The sequence below is a fragment of the Beta vulgaris genome, chromosome 7 (assembly GCF_026745355.1).
Source record: "Beta vulgaris subsp. vulgaris cultivar EL10 chromosome 7, EL10.2, whole genome shotgun sequence".
Taxonomy (NCBI): domain Eukaryota; kingdom Viridiplantae; phylum Streptophyta; class Magnoliopsida; order Caryophyllales; family Amaranthaceae; genus Beta; species Beta vulgaris.
In genome coordinates, this window is record NC_079208.1 from 42,385,991 (window position 1) to 42,404,967 (window position 18,977).

The 18,977-nt window shown below is 38.8% G+C and overlaps 1 long non-coding RNA gene across 1 annotated transcript; it reads left to right on the forward strand.

The window, feature by feature from the left end:
• Nucleotides 1–404: 404 nt before the first annotated feature.
• Nucleotides 405–4,586, forward strand: LOC130592104 (uncharacterized). Its single transcript, XR_008970272.1, has 2 exons — nt 405–518; nt 4,372–4,586. It is a non-coding gene; the product is annotated as an uncharacterized LOC130592104 (long non-coding RNA).
• Nucleotides 4,587–18,977: the final 14,391 nt, after the last annotated feature.

Genomic DNA, 18,977 nt, shown 5'->3' on the forward strand with positions numbered 1-18,977 from the left:
CTTCATTTATTTCTCTTGTTATTTCTCACACCCAAAAGAAGGAAACCCCAACCCCCGTGAAAAGGAAACCAGAAAACTCGTGAAACCCCAACCCCATTCGTGTCTCTCTCCTATGTTCGCCGGCTTCTTATGCTCACCGGAGTCGCGCCCCTCCTCGCCAATGTTCTTGCCGTGCGTGTGGTGCTGCTCGCAAGCCACCACACCGCTGCTCTATCTCTCCTCCTAGTAAACCTTCGGTTTCTCTCGCTCACCTGCTCCGCGCCTCGCCGACGTTTTCTGAGGCTATCGGAGATCCCGCGACGCTTCCCCCATCTCTGTTTCCCCTGCTTGCAGTTTTCTCCCTCCTCTTGGTTGTCAGTGTTGCCGTTGTTACTTACGGTTGGTCGGTGCTGCGACCGCGAGCAAAGTGACGTCGCCGTCGCCGCTGCTGTGTTGCTGTTGTCCTTTGCTGCGACGAACCGCCGGAGCTCAGTTCCCCTCTTGTGCTTTATTTTCGTCCCTGCTCTACTTGAGCAGAGGTACACACCTCTTGTCTATTTTTCTTTAAACTTCAGGATTCTTGATTAGTGATTCAAACTAAAGTTGTTATTTGTTGTTGTTGCTACTGTTTGTTGCTATTGCTTGTTGGTTATTACTGTTGTTATTGTTTGTTTGTTGTTTTTGTGATTGTGTCATTGTAGTGGTGGTGGTAATGCGATGTTGTTGATGATGCTTTGTGGTTGTTGGTCGTTGTTGTTGTTCCTGATGGTTGTTGTTATACTATTATTATGGTTGTTGCTATTGTGGTGGTTTCTGTTGGTTGTACTGCTGTATTGTTGTTGTTGTTGTTATGTTATTGTGCTTAATGTTTTGTTGTTGGTGTTGGTGTTGTTGTTGGTGTTGGTATTATTGTTGGTGGTGGAGGTGGTATTATTGTTGTTTATGTTGTTGTCGTTGTGGTATTGTGTTGTTGTTTGGGATTGTTAGTGGTGGTGATGCGTTGTGGTAGGGTTGTTGTACCACAGTTGTTGTGGTGGTTGTCTGCAGTGGGTGTGGTTACGTTGTTATTGTTACGTTTCTGTTGTTGTGGTGGTTGATGTTGTTTGTGATATTATTCAGTTCTTCTTGTTGGTGCGTAGTTTCTTGGGGGGGGGGTTGTAATTACTACTTGTTGCTGTTGTTGTTGTATCGTTCTTATTGGATAGTCGTTATTGATGATGCGAGGGAAGTCATAATAATCTTAGAATTGGGAGTCTGTTATGATTATTGTAGTTGAAGTTGATATGTATGAAGTCAAGTTATGAGTTATGGGATTGACTTCATTAATTTCTATTTGCGGGATTTAGTTTGATTAGCATATATAGTAGTTGCGTTAGAAGAAGTTAATTAGAATAGTTAAGATTAGTTGTTGATTATTGTTATTGTTATGAGGTGATTATTGGAGGATGATTTTGGAATGGAGTATCATTCGGAATTATGAAAGGGAATGTGTTGTTGGAATTGTTATTCGGTTGGTTAAGGATTTGAGTGCAAATCAGTTTATTAAGGTTTATTTATGTGCTGAGTTAGCTTTATATTTTCATTATATTTGTTGGTAGCCAAATTATGTTCTTGATTTAGGTAAGGTTGTGTGTTATGTTTAGTTGGTTTAGTTATATAATTTAGAATTATGATTATGAATTGGGATGCTAGTCGATGTAGCTAATATTACTAGTTGAATAAATGCTATTTGCTGCGGTTAAAAAGTGCCCTATTGTTGCGGTTTTGGGCGCGCAGTAATTAAGAGGGCAGCAATAGGTATTAATAATATTGCTGCGGTTTTAAACCGCAGCAATATTTGAACATATTGCTGCAGTTTTAAACCGCGGTAATATTTGAACATATTGCTGCGGTTTTCTCTAGAAAACGCAGCAATATTCGTATTTCATATCAGAATAGTATAACATATTATTGCTGCGGTTTCTTGGAAAAACTGCGACAATATGCTGTATTTAATAATAAAAAATACAGATATTGCTGCGGTTTCTACATAAAACAACAGCAATAGATGCCAGGCAGGTAAATTTTTTTTTTTTTCTTTTTTTCAAATTTCTCGATGCATAAATATTTTGTGATTATAGTATTATTATAATATGTTACATATTGACAACAATCCACTGTTATAAACACTAAGAAACTTGAAAATATGAAAATAGAAAAAAAAAATCTTAAACAACTACATCAAATATAACACTGAAACTGTAACTATAACACTAAGAAAATGTAATTAAACAAATACAAAAAAAAACCAGAAAAATACATTACAAAAAAAATCTGAAAAAACTAGTATAACACTAAAAAACTGTAACTAAACACTAATAAACTGTAATTACAAAAAAACAGAAAAATATACTAAAAAAAAATCTACAAAAAAAATAAGAAAAATTACAAAAAGATGAAATATGGATAATGAAGTACAACTAAAGCAGAAAGACGAAAGACCTCTGATTGGGCGGCGCCAATCGCTTGATTTGAGCGGTGCATCTCCTTTTTACTTCCTGATTTTCACCATCCCCCCTTAAGAACATCACAACACCAAACTGATCGAGAAAAAAAAAGTCACCAAACTGGACCGACGAGGTTAGATCTAAAAAATCGAAACTGGACCGACGAGGTTAGATCTAAAAAATCACCAAACTGGACCGACGAGGTTAGATCTAAAAAATCACCAAACTGGACCGACGAGGTTAGATCTAAAACACTAAAAATTTAAAAATCGAAAAAACTACAGAAAAACGAAAAAAAGTTAGATCTAAAAAAGAAACAAAAAAAATCGGCATTTGTTGTTGTGAAGAAGACGACCGACGAGGTTGGTGAGGGTTTGACAGCGAAGAAGACGACCGCGAATGAGGATCGACGACCACGAACGACGACCGACGGCTTGGTGGATGACGACGACGTTGGTGATAGAATGAAAGGTGGAGACGACGACGACGTTGGTGGGAGGTGAACGACAACGACAGCGAACGAAGAGGGAAGAGGATGAGAGGAGAGAGGAGAGGTTTGAAAAATGGCTGAGGGTTTGGATGAGAGAGAGAAGGAGAGGCGTTTGAGGTTGAGAGAAGGAGAGTGGGAAAGAACCCTAACAGATGGTTTTAAGATAATGTCGTAATGTAGAGTTTAGCAGCGTGAGAGTATATATGTGAGGAGCCCAATATTGCTGCGGTTTCCACGTAGGACCAACAATATATTAAAAAACTATTTCTTAATATATTGCTGCGGTCCTACGTGGAAACCGCAGCAATATTTGCTGTTTAGGGTCCCACGTTATTTTTGAAAAATATCTGTTAGATAATATTGCTGCGGTTTTGGGCGGGAACCGCAACAATATTGTCAATTTCTATTTTTTTTTTTTTTTTTGCGTGTTATATTGCTGTGTATAGGTAAAACCGCAGCAATATCACCGCAGCAAATAGCATTTATTCTACTAGTGTATCATCGAAGTTATAGTTATTAAGGATTAAGGAAATTAGAATGTTAAAGGTTGATAATTTGGAATTGGGAATTAGTATAAGTTTGGTTATTGATTATTGATGTTATTGTGAGGTGGTTGTTAGAGGATAGCTATGTAGACGTATATAATTCAAGATGATATGGGAAATCAAGTTATGATGCTTGGAGGTTTCGTATAATTGTTATAGAGTTGAGGTAACCTTTAGGTTCAGCGAAATATATTTAAATGCTCGTGTGCCCGTTATTATTGAATTTTAGATATCATATATCGTTTATAGTAACGACCATGATTTTAGACGCATCTCTATGAGTTAGTTGTGAATTGCTATTGGATTGTTATAAAAGTATCCTTTTGTTCAATTATTGTAATTGTTCGAAAATACTATGTTTCTTAAAATATGATTTGGTATGATGGTGAGGAAATGATTCAGATATGAGTTAAGACCAGATAAAGTCGAATATTGTGTTATGTTTTGAGTATTGAGGTTTAAAGTATAAATCATTAAATATCTTATATTATAAATATGAAAGTGAGGCATGAACATGCACCCGAGTTAGGGCAGGTAGAGTCCCTAACTGTTGCCTTCCAGGAAGTGCGAATTCCTGGCGTTATAGGACATGTCCAGTTAAGTCTTGCAAGAAGAACAGTAAAAGGTGGGGTGACGACCCTCAACAGTTTGGAGACAGTTGGTACTGCGTGGTACCCTTCTCCATTCACGTTCATGCCAAACGATTGATTTTGTGAAACTATGGTAACTAAGTTAAGAGTGATTGTCTGTTACTATAACTATGTGTTAGTTTTCAAAATACACCTAAACTTGTATTTTCTATTACACAGTGTGTACTCAGCTTTGCTGATAGTGTTGTCATTTCTGTGGCCTGTCACTTGGTGGGTGGCAGAGTCAAACATTGTTGCAGGTTTGGTGTTGTGAGCTCGGAATTGGAAGTGAAGCAAGATAAAGATGTCGTCGTAGCTTATGGATTGAGTTTGTTTCTAGATAGTGTATTTGAGAACAGTTATTCATTGTTCCTTTGTATATAACTTTTGGGAATTATAGTGGAGTTATTGGTGTAATTGAAGTCTTATATAAAGGATTTTGTTTTGTGGGCCATAACCCACAGGGCCGGGATTGATTTGTAAGGTTATGTTTCTGTTACGAGTAAATATTTAATTAGAGGCTTATTAAGCATTGATTACGATTAGTGAATCTTAAGTGTATTTAGCTAGCAGCTCGGGAATCGGGCTGTTACAGACAAGTGTACGACAACCTATCAATAAGTCCAATCCACTTATACCCCTACCCTACAGTGCCTCTATAGGACTAGGGGTGTAAGTTGACTGCGAAATTTCCATATTTCAATCCAGTCCAATCCAAACTCGTCTAACTGCTGAATTGAAATTTTTTTAGCTGGACTCAGACTCAAATTTTAGATTCCTTGGACTCATGCTCAAATTTTAGAGTCCTAATATTTTCGGACTAGCTTGGGATTCACGACTTTGAAGTCCAATTAGTCCAACCTAGTCCAAACAAAATTTAGCACACACACACACATATGTGTGTGTGTGTGCGCGCGCGTGCGCATGTACATACACCTATACATGTACATCTATATACATATACATGTACACACACACACACACACACACACACACACACACACACACACACACACACACACACACACACACACACACACACACACACACACACACACATATATATGTAGGGGCAAGATCACATGAGAATTCTCATTACATGAGAAATGAGAATGAATCTCAACCACACGATTGGATTAGGTACAACACTTGTTCATTAGAGTTATAGCCCCCCTTCCCCTAAAAAATTTGATCCCAAAAAAAATTGATTTTTTTTCTCTAATATTCTTTTTTTGGAGTTACATCACTTTTTCATTAGAGTTACATCACTTATTCATAAGAGTTATTGCGCGTGAAATTCGTTCTCACGTTTGTAGATTCAATGATTCAACCAAAGATAAATCATGACTGGAAGATAGCAAAGAGCGACGAATTAGCAAATTAGGTTGCTCTTGTTCCGGTGCACAAATAGGTTGCTTCGACCAAAAGTCTTCATCATCCATATGAAGTTAAGTGGAGGCCGAAGTAGTAGAGATAAGGGCGTGCAATTCTTCCGCCAAATAGCACACTAATTCCTCACGTGTGGTGAGCGTAGTGTTTGGACAATTGCGAGCTATATGACCGAGGCCTTGGCATCGAAAACACTATGGCTTCTTGGCCTTGGTCACTGCACTAGAAGGTGTCGTAATAGAGGCGCTTGAGGACTCGACAGCCTTGGTTGGAGCACTCGACAACTCATGTGTGGCCTTATCACTCGAAGGCGTGCTTGACGGAGCATCCGACGAGGCTGCAGGTGGTGTAAACCACGAAGACTTCGTGAAGCGGGGTGCTTGTAGTTGGCGCTCAACCTTGTAAGCAAGAAGGCACACATCATCAGGATGTACCTCAACAAGACCCGGGAACTAACCAAGAAGCTGATTTCATTCAATATTCAGCATTTTTCCCGATCTGAGAATCAACAGGTTGATGCCTTGGCACGCATGGCCAGTTCAGCAGAAGGGTTATCTCCCCGAAGTATCATCTACAAGTATAAACTCCTTGCAAGTACATATTGTCAACCGTACCGACACATGGATGGAAGAGCTCATCAGGTACCTCAGGGGTGGGCTACTTCCCCTGGACGAAAAGGAAGCTGACACTCTCAAGAGAAAGGTGGGATGGTTCATCTAGAATGAGGGTAACTTGTACAAGAAATCTTATGCCCGCCCACTGCTCAAGTGTGTAACCCCCTTCGAGGGAAACTATATCTTGAGGGAGATCCATGAGGGGGCTTGCAGCAGCCACCAAGGTGCAAGAACATGAGCGGGGAAGGCATTGAGGGCCATATACTATTGGCCCAGCCTGAAACATGACGCAGAGACACTGGTCAGGAAATGTCTTAATTGCCAACTCCATGGGTACATTCCTCGGGCTCCTACCAATCCCTTGACCACCATCCAAGTTGTCCTGCCATTCGATAAGTGGGGGATGGATATGATAGGCCCTTTCCCAGCAACCTCGGGGCAAAGGAGATTCCTTTTGGTGGTCATCTATTACTTTACTAAGTGGGTCGAAGCGGAATCGTTAGCATTCATAATGGATAAACAAGTGCAGAGCTTCATCTAGAGAAACATCATCACTCGTTTCGGGATTCCAAAGACTCTCATCTCTGATAATGGAAGGCAGTTCAATAGCGGGCCTACTCGGGAGTATTGGTCTAGGTTTGGCATTCATACAAGATTCTCAGCAATCTCCCGACCATAAAAGAATGGCCAGGCAGAGGCCGCCAACAAGATAGTGTTGAATGGGATAAAGAAGTCACTCGAAGGAGCTAAAGGGATATGGGTCGACGACCTCCCGATGGCAGCACAAACAACGATGAAGGAGGCGACAGACCAGTCCCCCTTCAGCCTAGTTTATGGAAGTGAAGTTGTCCTCCCAGTTGAAGTCGGGATACCCTCCCTGAGAATGACATTCTATGACCACGAGCAAAATGATGAGGAAAAGTTAGCCAACCTCGACCTGTTTCCCGAAACCAGAGGTAACGCGTTGCTCAAATCAATTCGCAACAAGCTGTAGGTGGCTAGACAATTCAATTTCTGAGTCAAATCTAGGCCCATCATATCAGAGATTGGGTGGTGAGAAAAGTCGCGGCCACATGACTAACACATTTGAAAGGCAAGCTCGGTCCTAAATGGGACGGGCCTTACAAGGAAACAGCTGAAATCAAGCCCGAGACTTATCGACTTGAATCCTCTGAAGGCATCCCACTTACCGGACCTTGGAATGCAGACAATCTAAAGAAATACTATATGTAACTATGTCTCCTATTTCAAGCCTTGCAAAGTAAGCAGGTCACACATAAGCCTAAATCCATTTTGTTAACCACAACTCGGGGTCATATGCCATATACCTTAGTAGAGTTGTCGGTTACTTTGTCAGTTAGGCCACAATTGAGCCTATGTTTATCCTGTTAACCACAACTCGGGGCAATAAGTTGTAACCAAGGGAGTTGCTGGCTTGTTCACTGGAAATTAATGAAGTGGCATTATCACAAAACATGGGTTCAATTATAGCAATGGTATCTAACAGAATAAAATAAAGGCAATCATGAAACAAAACAAAAATATCACACTCGGGAAACTAAAAGGAAGTACTTAGATTTATAATGAAGCAAAATACAACCTAGAGAAATTCGAAAACATACTCTCGGGAATCAAAAACTAGAAGGATTTCAAGAACAAACACTTGAAATCCCAAATGAAAACATAGCAACTAAGCCTCAGCAGCCTCCTCGGAGGAGCTATCAACACTATCATCCTCTTTGGAGGAGACTTCCGCAGAACCACAACCCTCAGCATTTCTTCCCTCACCAGGAGCCATTGTTGTTGGCACTGAAAGGGCTGGCTGAGCAGTCAAGGTAGCAGAAGAGGGAGTTGTGCCCTGCACCCAGAGGCACCTGGGGTTTGAGAGGATTCCCCTTTCTTCTTAGCTTCTTGCTCCACGAAAATGCCAATTTACGTACTCAAGTAAATTAAAGCGACTTACATCGTCCTAAGTAATGGCTTTGGTAATTGATACTATCACAATAAATATCATAATCCCGAATCTGCCACTGCTATCATCATTACTTATTAAAGTTTTACCGAAATCAAATACACGGCGATATCTGTCTTGATCAGTTCTACTTTCGCGACAGCTGATAAACTATGATGCGATACTCAGAAGATTATGGGCCATATGCCCTGCTATGATAATACGTACAATGGTACAACGTAACATCTCTCTAGAACCAGCTAAATTTTCGCTGATCAAACTTCACGGACAATCTGCATCTATCTCGAGTGACCTACATGCAGTGGCGTATCCAGGAATTACGGGATGGGAGTACGGATGAGAAAAAATCAAATAAAAAAATACAATACTTGAGTTAAGTTACGACTAAAAATTCAAATCAAAATACAATGCCAATATCAATTAATAATTCAAATTACAACTAATTTAAAACGACAAAAATACGTAAGTTTCAAATAAATAAAAATTACAAGTGCATCCGACGACCTTTCATAGATTAAAAGCGCTTAATTACATCATGATCACTAACCCTGATTGTTGGAAGAGAATTTGATTCAATATAAACCTAAATCAAGCCCGGGACTTATCGACTTGAATCCTCGGAAGGCTACCCACTTGGACTAATTGTTGGAATGCACTGCCGAGGGATCCGGGTAAGGTATCTGAGTACTAACTAATAAACCCTCTTCCCCTTGAATCTCTTCCGAAAGTCTAGGAGGAGAAGTGGCAGGATTACTGGACTCCAACTCGGGGTCCATGCTACGAAGTTCGATCTACGATAGAAAACAGTAAGGAAATAAAACACAAAGAAAAGCGTACCTTCTCGGAAGCAATACAACTCGGGATAAGAATACAAGACACAGGGCTGAACTCGGGGCAGAAACCAGAGTAGACGGTTTTGGAAAGGATTCTAAGGAGGGAATTCTAGAGAGAGAATGGCAGAAGAGAGATTGAGAAAATTTCGCAAATGATGAGAAAGTACGGTAAATCAGCTCTCTCCCCCTCTATATAGAGTCGTCTCCATCCCGCATCACGACAACCTCTGGACCACCCTAAGAAGGCCCATGAGAGGCAGTCATCCAACGAGGCCAATCCACAACAAAGGAACAAGGCCCAAAACCAGTAAAAACCAAATGCCCAAAATTCAAGCCCAAATCCAAAGGTCTAGACAAAGGCAACGGTTAAACCTGGTCAATGCCGAGTTGTGCGGTAAGAAGTCAACAATCCTTCATTCTCCACCGACCAAAAATCTTGACCGTCTCATAAGCCCCCGAGTTGTGCACCATGCCTTAATCAATCCAACGGGATCAACACTTGGAAAGAAAATAGCTAAGTACATTCATGACCAACTCGGGATCCCAAGGTAAGGGCTCATTAGCCTCCGAGTTGGGCCATCACCTCTTGGTCAATCCAAGGAGCTCAACACTTACCTAGAAAATAGCTAAGCACATTCATGACCAACTCGGGATCCCAAGGAAAGGGATCATTACCCCCGAGTTGGGCCATCATCTCTTGGTCAATCCAAGGGCTCAACATTTAGCTAGAAAATAGCTTGAGTACATTCATGAACAACTCGGGATCCCAAGGGAAGGGATCATTAGCCCCCGAGTTGGGCCATCACCTCTTGGTCAATCCAAGGGGCTCAACATTTAGCTAGAAAATAGTTAAGGACATTCATGACCAACTCAAGATCCCAAGGGAAGGGCTCATTAGCCCTCGAGTTCGGTCATCACCTCTTGGTCAATCCAAGGGGCTCGACACTTAACTAAAAAAATGGCTAAGTACATTCATGACCAACTTAGATTCCAAGGGAAGGGCTCATTAGCCCCCGAGTTGGGCCATCACCTCTTGGTCAATCCAAGGGGCTTGACACTCAGCCAAAAAAAATGACTAAGTACAATCATGACCAACTCAGGATCCTAAGGGAAAGGCTCATTAGCCATCGAGTTGGGCACCATGCCTTAGTCAATCGAAGGGGCTCAACATTTAGCTAGAAAATAGCTAAGTACATTCATGACCAACTTGGGACCCCAGGAAGGGCTCATTAGCCCCCGAGTTGGTCCATTACCTCTTGGTCAATCCTAGGGGCTCGACATTCAGCCAAAAAATAGCTGAGTACAATCATGACCAACTCGGGATCCTAAGGTAATGGCTCCTTAGCCCCCGAGTTGGGCACCATTTCTTGGTCAATCCAAGGGGCTCAACACTTAGCTATAAAATAGTCAAGTACAATCATGACTAACTCGGGATCCCAAGGGAAGGGCCCTTTTAGTCCCCGAGTTGGGCACCATTCCCTGGTCAATCCAAGAAGCTCAAAATTTAAATTAAAATAGCTAAGTGCACTCATGACCAACTCGAGATCCCAAGAGAAGGGCTCATTAGCCCCCAAGTTGGGATCTATTCCTTGGTCAATCCAAAGAGGCTCAGTGTAATCCCCCACAATTTTAAAGGATTTTATAAATATATTTAAGTATTATATATTTATATTTAAATTCAAATGAGTTTGGAAAATGATTTGACTATTTAAAAAGGTTGACTATTTTTAAAAGTCAAATGAAATTATTTTTCATGGCTTAATAAAATTGAAAATATTTTAATTAGGCATGTTTTAATAAAAGTTTTAAATATTAAAGTATATTGAAAAAAGAAGTTTAATGGAATCGAAAATCCTAAAAGGATAAAAAGGAAAAGAGTCATGTTGATGATTAAAGTCCTAAGTTGTTCATCTTATTAGTCATCAAATTTCATTAAACCTTATCTCTTTTCCTAAGCCCAAAAAGGGAAGCCTTTATATAAATATCCTAAAACCCAATTATTTTATCCAACACAATTATTTTTCTCCACAAAATCACGTCATACACATTCTTTTTCTTCCTTCGACTTTTTCTCTCTCCTCTTCGTGCGTCATTCTTGATTTCTCTCTCAAATCTCGTTTCTTCTTCTACAAGTAACGTTTCTTGTTCAACAAGAAACGTCATCAACCCTTCTCAAAATCGAAGCTTGCTGCCGCCGTGTTGCTGCTGCTGTTGCTTGCCGGCGCTATTCCTCTTACTCCTTCGTTTGTTGGTTGTTTTCTTTCTTCCTTCCTAAGATTCCATTAAAAGACTAGGTTTTTATGTTATTTTAATTATTAATCATGGTTACTAGTTAAATTACTTTTTTTTATATATATAATTTCGGTTATTATAGTTATATATTATAAAAATTTCAGATTTGTTTTATTAAGTTTATTTTTAGTTTTAATCATGGAAATAAGATTTTTAGGGTTTTTATTTGTTAGAGACTAAAGAAATATATTATGAACAACGAGATTTACTTAGTACATAATTTTAAATACGTTGTACATATTTTAAGGAGGGTTATTAGATTTTAAAAGTGCTGTAATTTCATAAAAGAGTTATTTATGGAGTTTTTAAGGATTTTTAATTGCTAGAATAGTAGTACTATACTAGGAATTAAAAATAACTTCAGTTTGATACTTAAAATCGATTTTAAAACGTGTTTAAAGGGGTTTTAAATTATTTACAGCTGCTGTAATTTTTATTTTAAGTTATTAATTTTAGTTACCTTGTTTTCTAGGCGGAGAATACATCGTAGGAGACTTTTAACGATTTAAAAGTGGCCTACAGGCTAGTATATACGAGGTGCGTACATTATTTACGTGCTATGTGGCTTAGTAACATGTTTAAGGAAGGTTTAAATTTTTACTATCATGTATAGGAACCTGTTTGTTCGTATATGTGATTTCTAGAATTATTTTACATGATTTATGCCTGTGTGCAACATGTGACTTAGAATTGTTTATGAGTATTGAATTATATGTTTGTATGGAATATTTGATGCAAGCATGTCAAGTTAGTTTATTTATTAATTCATAGAAGAATTAGTATATGTTAAAGTGAATCATGTAATACATGTATTCTTTGAGAAGTATCATTTTATTATCTTGTGAGGGCCGTGGACCTTATTTGGTAAGTTTACAAGTTATACCTATATAAAGGTAAGTTTATTGGTGGCTAGGTTCAACAATTCAAGGAAGTTAAGATTAAGAAGGAATTAAAGTAGTCTTGGATTGTAAGTTGTGATCACTTGTTAAATCCAAAGATAAAAGAAGTTTTGCGTGATTGTCTGATTTTATTTATATGTTATTGGTATGTATGTGTGTGTCAACACAAGTAATAATATGTAAATAACGTAAAGTGTAACGAGAATAAGGTATAGACTTTAGACTTGTGCACGTCTAGAGTTGGACGTAAGGGTTGGGGTTATGGTGAGCGTGCCATAGCTTTTCTAGGAATGGGTTGATCACCATCCCTCTTTTATTTCAAAGGTTCCTCGATATTGCAGGTCAATCTGAAATGTGGAGTCGCGCCCTCATTTCATATTAGTAGATAAGACAACTCGTCCAATAACTATTCCATTAAAGTAATAAAAAGATGTTTTGAGTTTAGCTCAGTAAAAGTTGCCTGTAGATTATTATATGTTTATTTATTATTTATTCCTACACGTTATTATTTAGTATCATGCTTAGGAATGTTTATGTTTGAGATGTAGTACTCAGCTTTGCTGATTACGTGCTTTATTTGTGTGTGTGATCATGGCTTTGCTTATTGATCATGTGATGATCCTTCTGGTGAGCAGAGTCGATATTGCATTGACATTACAGGTTCGCAGATGTGCATCGCATTGGGAATCTGGAGTGGAGAGACTGTATATCTAGCATAGTTTAGTTTATGCTTTCGTAAGAACATTTTATTTCAGATGGTTGTTTATTTAAGTTGGTTTGTTTAGATCCTCAACATTGTATTTTATTTAGTGAGTTTTAATAAAGTTGGTTTTAGTAAAAAAAATTCCGCTGCAAAATTCTGAATAAGCCGATACGTTATCACACGGGCGATAATGCCTGGGTAATTCTCTAAGTTTTATATTATAGAGTTGATTCTGAAAAGAGAGAATTATCGGGGTGTTACACTCAGTGCCCCAGCTACCAACTAGTTAAGCCTACATATGATCAACTCGGGATCGAATGGCATAACTCGTCTGCCCACGTGTCGCCCCCTACTTGTCGTAGTCCGGCCAAGGGGCTTGAATGTAAAAGCTACCAATCCATCAGGGACTTGGGTGGCCTACTCTGGACCTCCTTATGAAATGATTTAATGGTCTCCAAGTGGTCACCAAATCAGTCGGACCATAACACCCGATACCGGGAACGTTGCTAAATGCTCCCCAATCCCATGTCGAATCCGCATCAAAAACCGCCCGATCTTGGGGTTGGGACCTCACGTGATGTCGAGCACCAGACCCTCTCGGGGTTCCACGCTATCACCCAAGATCTCACCCCAGGATACCATAACACACCCGAGTCGGGGTAGCCGCTTCCCGGGCTCCGGCTCCGGTTCCGCTCGGGGCTTGCGAGAATCTTCTATGCGCACTCGGGGGAGGAGGCTGCCTGCCGAGGGGTTCTCGACCCAATGAGTCGAGTTTGCTAGCGTTGGCCCTGGTAGTCGGGCTCCTTGCACACGCGTCGAGCTCCTCTAGGGGTCTGGCAGAAGAGCCCCTCTAACCATGTCGGGTAGCGACATTCTCGGGTCGGGGGCCTAGATTAAAATAGGTCCATGAAAATTCTGCCAACCAACTGCATCCTGGATTAAAAGTCCATCTCCGATTATTTGGCGTGGGGCTAATTGTTTGGGCCCATGGCTTGGCCCAATGAACATCAGAAGGCACTTCCTTCAACACCTAGGCCCTAGGTATCAATGGGATTCATCAGCTTTTAGGGACCAAATCATCTTTACCTTAAAAATGTGACAGTTTCCCTAGGTATTGGGATGCTCCCCAAAAGGGTTTCCTGTCTGGGATATTCTCAACACTATAAAGAACAACAGTCTCATCAATGAAGAGGTATTCAATTCTCACCTAACAAAACCATATCATCTCTCTCCAGACTTGCTTACTTTCTATCTAGCTTGTCACTGACTTGAGCATCGGAGGGGCTTTCCTGGGAACACCCCGATCCAGTTTTTCGTTGTTTTGCAGGATTGGCAATGACAAGACTCGGGATTATAACCTAACTCGGTATTTGACTCTCACCATAAACACATTACTCTTTTGACTAGTTTCTTAGCTGAAACACTAATTTACTTTAAACATCAACATAAAGTTCTTTGGTATTGCAAATTACCTAAAATTCATTATGGTTACCAGTCTTACCACCTTTTAATACCGACCATTGAGTAGATCGCTATACTCCCTTTATTCCCATATAAATGAAACACTTGATGAAAATGCTCGTCATAAATGCAACGCTTCTTTGGGATGATAAAAGAGTTCAAAATTCGATTTAAGAACATTTGAAATCAAAATACCAAAGTATAAATGTGATCAATATCTATCCTAAGGTCTCAAAACACCAAGATCATAAACTTCTTTAAAACATCACAATCACATCAACCACACATTTAAAACCCTAATTCATACTTTCACCCTAACCCTAGATATGAAACTACTCACTAATCATGGAGTTTAAGCAATTAAACATAAAATCTATGACTAATCTAAGGCTAAACATGATTAAGAAATGATTAAACTAATGAAAATCACAATTATGAAACTAAGAGAATGAAGATCTAAGAATAACCAAAAGCAAGAACAAACACGAAAAGAATGAAATAAAAACTGAAACTTTAAATTAAATTGAATGAAAAGTACCTTGAATGTAAATGGAATCACAAACTATGATGACTAATCTCAATTTTCAATCGAAACTCAAGTGTTTTCTCTCTAGTGTAATTAAACCCTAAAATATTCTCTAAGAACTAGAATAAAACGTAAGTGTTCTTTCCAAAACCAAAATCGTCGTTTAATGAAGCCACGAGCTTCATTTTCCGGAAGCGACAGGTGCGGGCGCACCATGATGAGGTGCGGGCGCACCAAGCAGAGGTGCGGGCGCACCAAGCAGAGGTGCGGGCGCACCAACATCAGGTGCGGGCGCACCTAACTCGTCTGCCTCAAACTTGGACAGTTCAACTTAAAACGAGCATACCTTCTTCGTTTTATATCCAAATCAAGCTTATGACCAGTCGTTGGAAAGATATCGAAACGAGATTTCACCTCCAACTGGAATTACATTCATCCGATTTGTGGTTATAAAGTTATATCTATTTGAAGTTCTTTGTTCAAGATTCTATTATGCAATGTGCTCCTTTGTGCGAGCGGACATGGGGAATGGTGCAAGCGCACCATTTCTCAATGTGTGCTTTGTTTTCATTGCTACCTTTTCCAACTCTACAAATCGTAGTCATCTTAGTTGTTTCACCTATATCAAGAACATGGCAAAACAAGGTGAAAGCAAATGTACTAGAAATTCGGTCAAAAATGACTTAAAATCTAGAAAAATGTCACTATGATCAAGTATGATCGAGTGAATGAAATAGAAGGGGAAAGGGAGAAGAACGAGGGAAGAAATGGGAGAAAGAGGATCAAAATGAGTTAAAAGAATTCCATAAAGTATGTTTGAAACGCACTTATCAAACTCCCCCAAGCTTAGCATTTTACTTGTCCTCAAGAAAACAATAATGAGAAAGAAGAAAAGAAGAGGAAAAAGGGAGTAAAAAAGAAATAGAAATCATGCAACAAATTAAACTAACCTACATGCTCTAAACGCAAAGTTACAAACATGACATGCAAGCTAAATGAGTTCATAACAAGATTTAGGAGACCAACCAAACATTGGGGAGATGATTAGGAAGCACAAGAGTGACTCTAAGGACTCAATCCACCGATCAACCGAGTCTTTTTGAAAAAAGGTTTCCCAAGAGTGATTTCTCACTCTTCTCCACTTCCAAGTCCCGAGTTTGACTCCTCCCTAGCGATGCTCAACCACAATAGCTCGCCTCTACCACATTTTGATGACCCTCATCATGACTTGCACAAAATCTCGCCCGCCACTACTAAATCGACCAAGTCCTATCTAGAAGTCAGAAGGGACTTTGTTAAGGTTGTCACGGGGCTAGGTTAAGGGTGTGGATGATAGTTTAGGAATGTGGTGCAAAAAAGGATAAGTGGAGTACAAACTAGGAGTAAATACTCCCCCAATCTAGTCCGAACACCAATCTCAATTCAAGAACTCACACATAACCTTGATTTCCACTTTGAATCTTTCACCTTTTGAACTCTTTCACTTTTTGAATATTTTTCATTTTTCTCAGCAAATTGCTCTTTCTTTCTTTTCTTTCAATAGAAATTCAAAAGAAACACAATGCTTTCTTTCTTTTATTTCTTTTGTCTTTCCTCTCGCAATTTTCTTTAGCTTTTGCAATCATACTTGTACATTAATTCACTTTCAACCAAGACTCAATATCAAAACAACTCAACTCAACACAAACTAGACATGCACTCGATCCACTTTGAGGGAAGTTTGGCCACGACTTATTATGAGGGTTAAGCAAAAATAGGATAGAAAGGCTCATATGAGTTGAGAAGCGGACAATTATGCTGGAATTAAAGCTTTTGGCTTTGGAGCTCCTATTTCTAGCAAAAAGAAATGTCGTAAATCATTCTTCTAAAGGCTCGGTCTTATGTAATCTTGGGGAGCTAAAATGCAAGTCACAAGTTAGGCGATCAATGGTGAGGGTTGTGAATGAGTCTTACGAGGTTCTTGGCCCTCCTTCGGGATTCGTCGCACAAGGGGCAAGGCAATCCATTCATCAACTCCCCTAATTTCAAAAGATCTACCAAAAGTTATCGTTCTCAAGAGTCACTTAAAGTCACAACAGGAATTCCAAAACCATCAAGTCTAATGTAGGGAAGGTCTTCCAATCAAGTTATGAACACTTTTAGCCACAAATCATGCATGCAACCAAGCTATCCTAAATGCAGAAAAAAAAATTAAAAAAAATTGTGTTTTTTTTTATGCAAACCTAACATACAAAAGCATTAAAAAGAACCTAAATGCAAAGGGGAGGAAAAATGTTGAGATGGAGAGAACACATTCTAACTCCCCCAAGCTTAATACAAACTCCGTCCTCGGAGTGTACAAGCAAAGAGAAAGTAAGGGATGAGGTAGGAAGAAAAATCAAGCAAAAATCCTAACCAAGTAAGATAAGGAGAAGGTCTCAAATACCTGCAAAAAGAGCTCTTTTAGGATAATTAGCTAGACTTACACTAAATAATTTGACAAAGATCTCAATAGTTTGTCATAAGCATTAGCACACATTTCACAATGGATCAAATAGATATGATATAGATAAAGAGCATGCACAAATTTCAATGCGTCTATATGCTTACCAAGTAATGAGTGCCGGAAATATTGAAATTTCCAAGAGAATCCTGGAAAGTATGAAGAACAACATTAAAATTCAAATAAAAAGAAGAAAACAATGAGTTCTACTTTTGATGATCCTTGCAAATTTTAAGCTCGGTCCTATCCTCGATGACTTTCATTTGGTCTTGTGAAGGTTTAAAGAGGTCAAAGGCTCTTCCAATGGTGAAACTTTGAGGAGAGGAATAAGATGGGGAAGCAAGGAACTAAGTGATTTTCCTTGAAAAAGGAATATGAAGAACGAGTAGAAACAAAAGTCTCATCAACTATTTTTCAACATCATTAGACTTTATAGTGTAAGCTTTCTCAACAAATGATTCCTCTACTCTGGGATTCTCATCCATATCCCAATCATCTTCATGTTATTAGTCATACAAGAGTGATTTTGATTATTGATAATTTGACCCAATGTTTCATTGATATTTTGCTAGATTCGACAATGTTGTCCATCATAGAATCACATCTCTTTAACAATGCCATATTTTCTTTAGTGAATTAAGAATTTCAGAATAAACATGGCGTTCACGCTAGAGACATCTTCTAAATTTGAAAAGTGTATTTCCATGGTCCCACTCATAAGTATCTCTAGACAACACCCAAAGAAACTCCATGCTTCATCAAAGTGTTGGGATCGAAATTCACCATTAAACATAGACTCCACAATTTCTCTTGTATGCATATTCAAACCATCATATATCACCTCACACATCTCCCAAATCTCAAGTCTATACTTAGTTAGAAGAGTGTTCTCAAATCTCTGATAATAATTCCAAAATGGTTCATCCTCATATTGAGGAAAAAAGAAGTTTGTCATTTTTTGGAATTCTTTTAAAAAAAAATAAAAAAAAATTATGTACAAAACCCTAGACTCATATAAACAACACTTACCACATAAAATAAAATAAAAAACCAATAAAGAAAAGTAAAAAAAAGAAAAAAAAAATCAATTAAGCAATTTCAAACTTAAAAAACTTCAATCAATAGCAATTTCCCGGCAACGGCGCCATTTTGATAAGAGGTTTTTAGTGTGTCGTTAAGGCCAAAACCGTTTCCAAACAATATTTATAAGTCCTAACAAGCAATTACTAAGAGAATAGTAAGGGCAAGTCAAGGGTCGATCCACAGGGAAAATGGGATTGATTAAAGTCTATCAAGTCCAGACTACCTAATTGAAGGTATTTGGGGGTTTGAAAGGTTTGGTAACAATTAAGACTATCTAATACAGAACAAGCAAATATCACGAGTTTAAATATCAAATAAAAGACACTAGAGTTAAGGTTACTAGTATGAATAAGAACAGATAATGATTGTTGATGCGATTGTGAAGCAACGAAGATGATTATGCAATGTTTAGTTTTCCTCTAAATACTCGAGTCCTCTCTCGAATGGTCCTCAAGAATAATCACTTAATCAATCAACTAAATCCTCTCTCGAATGGTCTTTAGTTAATTATTAAGAGATTCAATAATTCGGAAAACCCCTAATGAAGGATCCCCTTAATTTACCCAATATCTTGGCCTAGAAATTAAGTTGATT